This window comes from Myxine glutinosa, chromosome 3 (assembly GCF_964187855.1).
Source record: "Myxine glutinosa chromosome 3, kmMyxGlut1.1, whole genome shotgun sequence".
In the NCBI taxonomy this organism is placed as follows: Eukaryota; Metazoa; Chordata; class Myxini; order Myxiniformes; family Myxinidae; genus Myxine; species Myxine glutinosa.
The window spans coordinates 128,698,884-128,705,293 of record NC_136263.1 but is presented as its reverse complement, the minus strand read 5'-3'; the positions used below and the strand labels follow the sequence as shown (position 1 = coordinate 128,705,293).

Sequence of the window (6,410 nt, the reverse complement as noted above, 5' to 3'; positions counted from 1 at the left end):
CCCGTGTGTGTGTGTGTGTGTGCTTGCGTGCATCCCTCTCCCCGTGTGTGTGTGTGTGTGTATTACCCACTACCCCCCACCCCCACCCCATGTGTGTGTGTGTGTGTGTGTCCCCCCCCCCATGTGTGTGTGTATGTGACCCACTCCCCCATGTGTGTATGTGAGTGTGTGTGTGTGTGTGTTTGTGTGGGTTTGTGTCCCACTCCCCCCATGTGTGTGTGTGTCCCACTCCCCTGAGTGTGTGTGTGTGTGTGTGTGTGTGTGTGTGTGTGAACCACTCCCCCGTGTGTGTGTGTGTGCATGTATGTGTGCATGTATGTGTGCATGTGTGTGTGTGTGCATGTGTGTGTGTTCCACCCCCCCCCCCCATGTGTGTGTGTGTTTGTGTGTGTGTGTGTGTCTCCCACTCCCGTGTGTGTGTGTGTGTGTCCCACTCCCCTGTGTGTGTGTGTGTGTGTGTGTGTGCATCCCTCTCCCCGTGTGTGTGTGTGTATTGCTCAATACCCCCCCCCCCCCCGCCGCCCCCGTGTGTGTGTGTGTGTGTGTGTGTGTGTGTGTGTGTGTGTCCCACTCACCTGAGTGTGTGTGTATGTGTGCATGTGTGAACCACTCCCGTGTGTGGGTGTGGGTGTGCATGTATGTGTAACCCAATGCCCCATGTGTGTGTGTGTGTGTGTGTGTGTGTGTGTGGTGTGTGTGTGTGTGCATGTGTGAACCACTCCCCCATGTGTGTGTGTGTGTCCCACTCCCCTGTGTGTGTGTGTATCCCACCCCCCACCCCCCCCCCCCCCGTGTGTGTGTACCTCATGTGTGTGTGTGTGTGTGTGTCCCACTCCCCCATGTCTGTGTGTGTCTGTGTGTGTGACACAGCCCCCCCCCCCGTGTGTGTGTATGTGTGCGTGTGCGTGTGTGTGTGTGCGTCCCACTACCCCGTGTGTGTCTGTGACCCACTCCCCCGTGTGTGTGTATGTGACCAACTCCCCCGTGTGTGCGTGTGTGTGTGTGTGTGTGCATGTGTGACCCCCCCCTCCCCCCCCCCCCCCCCGTGTGTGTGTTTGTGTGTGTGTGTGTGTGTGTGTGTGCACTCCCGTGTGTGTGTGTGTGTCCCACTCCCCTGTGTGTGTGTGTGTGCGTCCCTCTCCCGTGTGTGTGTGTGTGTGTATTGCCCAATACCCCCCCCCCCCCCGCCGCCCCCATGTGTGTGTGTGTGTGTGTGTGTGTGCATGTGTGACCCACTCCCCCACCTGTGTGTGTGTGTGTGTGAGTGACCCACTCGTGCGTCCGTGTCTGTGACCCACTCCACCCGTCCGTGTCTGTGACCCACTCCACCAGTCCGTGTCTGTGACCCACTCCACCCGTCCGTGTCTGTGACCCACTCCACCCGTCCGTGTCTGTGACCCACTCCACCCGTCTGTGTCTGTGACCCACTCCATCCGTCTGTGTCTGTGACCCACTCCACCCATCTGTGTCTGTGACCCACTCCACCCGTCTGCGTCTGTGACCCACTCCACCCGCCTGCGTCTGTGACCACCTCCACCTGCCTGTGTCTGTGACCCCCTCCACCCATGATCTGCATCTGTGACCCCCTCCAACCGTCTGCGCCTGTGACCCACTCCACCCATCTGCGTCTGTGACCCACTCCACCTGTCTGCATCTGTGACCCACTCCACCCGTCTGCGTCTGTGACCCACTCCACCCGTCTGTGTCTGTGACCCACTCCACCCGTCTGCGTCTGTTACCCACTCCACCCGTCTGTGTCTGTGACCCACTCCCCCCCCCCCCCATGAGTGTGTGTGACCCACTCCCCCGTGTGTGTGTGTGCATGTATGTGTGCATGTATGTGTGCATGTGTGTGTGTGTGTGCATGTGTGTGTGTTCCACCCCCCCCCCCCCATGTGTGTGTGTGTGTGTATGTGACCCACTCCCCCGTGTGTGTATGTGAGTGAGTGTGTGTGTGTGTGTGTGTGTGTGTGTGTGTGTGTGGGTTTGTGTCCCACTCCCCCATGTGTGTGTGTGTGTGTGTGTGTGTGTGTGTCCCACTCCCCTGAGTGTGTGTGTGTGTGTGCATGTGTGAACCACTCCTGTGTGTGTGTGTGTGTGTGTGTGTGTGTGTGCATGTATGTGTGACCCAATGCCCCATGTGTGTGTGTGTGTGTGGTGTGTGTGTGTGTGTGTGTGTGTGTGTGTGTGTGTGTGTGTGTGTGTGTGTGACCCACTCGTGTGTGCATGTGTGTGCCACTCCCTGGTGCAGTGTGCGTGATGTGGGAGGGATGGGGGCATGGAGGGAGAGGATTTGAGCCCTTGAAGTCACATTTTCCATGAGATGTAATCACACTTTTCAAACTGTATTTCCCCTGTGCATTCACATGTTATCAGAAGTAAATAAATTGTGTATATTACATTTTTTTGGATCTGATAAATTGCCAGTAACCATTTTGTAAAACTGAATGTGTGGGTGCAGCATCAAACTCAATATATCCAAATGTCACACACGTCCATGCCCGTGGGATTCCCACAGTTGACCCCACTAGTATATATACAAGTGAATAAAAAAATTAATGCTATATTAAAAAGGTAATGTAGGGATGACAAACTACAGTCTAAAAACGGTCCTAAACAAGATAGGGATGAAGTTGGTTTAGTTAGAGAGTAGCTAACAGTATTGCCATCACATAATCCCTGCATCACTGCCTCATTCACACTTCATCAATCATTGCTTCAAGCTTTTACAAACATTTCACTGGTTACCACAGTACTTGATTACTCTTGTAGTGTAGCCACATTATAAGACTGTACAAATTAGCAGTCCGAATATAATGTTATAATATCAGTACATGATCATCAACTTCTTACAAACTGCATGGACATCTCTAATAACAGCATTCTAGAATTATCTCCGTTTGTGATTAGTTACTCTAAGTTGATGAAAAAGAAAAGTGGGAAAGACAACTGAAGCTGCAAGAAGTCCCTGAAATTATACAGGAGCTTCTTATACTTATGCAGAAATGAAATATAGGAGCTTCTAATACTTTTAGCTCGGCCTCGCCCGAGACAATAGTCTGGAGGCAGTGATATAGGGATTGTTATGTGATGGCAATACTGTTAGCTACTCTCTAAACAAACATCATCCCTATCTTGTTTAGGGCTTTTTTAGACTGTAGTTTGTCATCCCAACATTGCCTTTTTAATTTAGCATTAATTTTTTATTCATTTGTTTCTGTAATTTTTTACAATGTGGAATAACACAATGGTATGGGACTCAGAGGATACAAAATATTGGAGCAAAAGTGCCAAGATATCTTAGTCAGCAAAGTCAAACACTGCACATGTGTTCCTATATTGTCTTACATAACCCTGACTGTATCTTGCAGCTCTGTCTTATTGCTCGTTTCTCAAAGAGTAATGTCTTCATTCAGCCTCATGCCACACAATGACCTGCACTTAGAAATGCCAAAATAACTGGTGTGGTTTCCCTCTCACCAATAGGGTGGGGACAGAGGGGAGGGGCGGAGCCTCTCGAGAGGAATTTATTGATACACGGCCGGACGTGAAAGACACTCGTGGTTTTTACTGTTTTGCTTACTTGGTGTCAATAAAACGTATTATTCACTCGAACTGCAAGTGTCCTTGATAAACTACTATGAGAGTACGAGGAGATACTCCAATTTTGTTTTGTATCAGTGGGTGGGGCCGGAATTTTTTATCCATGTCATCCCTACGTCAGTACGTAGAGTCGACAGTGCCAACACACTCTCTGATAATAGTTTTGTAAAATTAACTTCAATGAAGAACTTTATCAAGACAAGATATAAGTATTTATCTGAAGTATCCAAATCCTGGTTCTAAGAAATCAGAAGACCGCGGTAATACTTGAGTAGATTCTCGCCAGACAAAAATAGTCACTATAAATCAAAGATCGTAGAGCGGAGCAAGATAGGCCACTCGTGCGCAACTGTGTTCAATTCGGTGAAGTACGCAATGGAGCAGAACGGCGGCCATTTTAGCAAGCAAGCGGAATTCGGGCTGCTTCACTGGAAGATTTACTTCACTAGAAAAAAAGAAAAGTTATGTATCATTGGCAAATGTACTTTTAAACGCTTGCCTGCAATGATTTTTCACACGTTTTACAGGTGGAAATTAAACTTACAGTACCCATGCTGACCATTGCATCTCATGACAATTTACGAAAAGATATGAATAAATTATTTTCAATTATTTGCACTACATTAAGTCGGTATTAGATGCACAGATGTCCATGTATTGAAACATTTCAGTGTTCATGGACATTTCAATGTCTTGCACAATTTTAAATCCTATCCCAACAATGTACTTGCATGTAATGCATCATGACCTTCTTTGTCCTTCTCTCCTGACAAGGTGGAGAAGTTTCTGTCAAACCTCGACTCTGATTCTGCAACTGGACCAGACGGCATCAGCCCAAGGGTCCTAAAATCCTGCTCTGCCGCTCTATCTCACCCTCTCTCTGTTCTTTTCACCCTCTCTTTTGCTCAAGGTCATCTGCCAGCATCTTGAAAATCAGCAAACATTACCGCTTTACACAAAAAAGGTGCAAAAACAGATCCTTGCCACTACAGACCAATCAGCCTGATTCCAATTATCAGCAAAGTCATGGAATCCATCATTGCTTCGGATATCAAATCCTTCCTCTTCTCCAATGGCTTGATCTCTGATCATCAATTTGGATTCAGACCAGGTCATTCTACTCTGGAAATGTTGCTTCTGCTGTCTCAACAATGGATGGAGGTCCTCAATGCCAGCAGGAAATCAGAGCTGCTTCACTTGACATATCACGTGCCTTCGATACGGTCTGGCACCCAGGTCTGCTCAACAAACTCTCCTCCTATGGTATCCATGGAAACCTCCACTCATGGCTTGCGGACTTCCTCTCTGGTCGAAGGCAACATGTGGAACTGAATGGATTTCTCTCATCTCCCCTGCCTGTTCTGGCTGGAGTTCCCCAAGGTAGTGGACTGGACCCTGTGCTATTTCTGGTCTTCATCAATGATCTCTCCGACTCTCTGGAAAATCCTCTCTATCTCTTTGCTGATGACTCCACTATCTGCCGCTCCATTCCTCATCCCTCAGATCGGCAGTCTGCAGTCTCCTCACTCTCTGCAGACCTGGAAAAAATCACAGACTGGTCAAACAAGTGGAACATGTCTTTCAATCCTGACAAATCGCACACTCTTAAAATGTCTCTCCGAAAGGACCGACTGGAAAACCCTCCCATCTACTTTCTCAACAATCCTCTCCAAGTAGTTCTGTCACTCAAGCTTTTGGGTCTCACTATCTGCCATGATCCTTCTTGGGAAAACCACATTTCCAAGCTAGCCTCCAAAGCCAGTCGCCGACTGGGCATCCTCCGTCGTGCGAAATCCTTCTTTGGCACACCTTAGCTCCTCATCACATACAAGGCTTTCATCCGCAGCTCAATGGAATACTCTTCCCCCCTCTGAGCTGGTGCTCCTGCCTCACACCTAGCTAGGCTTCACGCTGTTGAAACCAAAGCTTTCAGAATCATTGGAATCTCCTGCGACAAAGTTAACTCCGAGGGCCTTTCACTCACTCACCGCAGGCAGGTTGGTGGTCTTTCTGTCTTCTACCGACTCCTCTCCGGCCTTGCACCCCCAGCTCTCTCTGTGCTCTGTCCCCCAAATATTCCTCCAGGTCGCACAAGATCTGCCAGCAACCCTCTTATGGTTAAACTGCCAAAATCTAGGATCTCTGCTCACCTTCACTCTTTCATTCCCCTTTTCTCCCGCCTCTGGAACAAACTCCCTCACTCTCTTCAATCCCACTCCTCCCTCCAGGTCTTTAAAACAGCCGTTCACCACCATCTCTTATCTTCCACCATCCAAAACCTTGATCTTTTCTACCCCCACTAATTTCACCAGATCCACTTTTTGGAAATTCCTACTTCTTTCCTGGAAGTCCTTGCAGTGTTCATATGTTTTATACCTCTCCCACCTCCCCCAAAGCCCTCGCCCTCCCACATTTCTCCCGTTGTCCCTGCTCTCAAATGTTGTGTTTGTGTCCTTCCCCCTCTCTCCCCCATCTTGTCTGCCGCTTCCCTTATTTTTTGTGTTTTGTGTGTCGGTTTGACTTTTTGTGTGATTAATGTTAGCTCTTTCACGAGCCTCGATCTTGTATACAAAAAAACAAAAAAAAAATTACAGTAGAAATGAATGATATGTTTATTTTCCTTCGTTTTGCTAAAGAGCCATGTGCTTGAATGAACATTAGATTCTATAAAGGTCTGCAATATACTGTATGTTATTACATGCAAATATCATGAAACCATTATTAAATCAGATTAATGATATTCATTAAACAAGAACTTTAATATCCATATATTTGCATGTAGATCAAATATAGATAAATGTAGGCTG

The 6,410-nt window shown here is 47.8% G+C and overlaps 1 pseudogene; it reads left to right on the top strand.

Moving 5' to 3' along the window:
- Positions 1 to 2,788, top strand: part of LOC144891223 (uncharacterized) — a 4,759-nt pseudogene extending 1,971 nt beyond the window's left edge.
- The last annotated feature ends 3,622 nt before the right edge of the window (positions 2,789 to 6,410 follow it).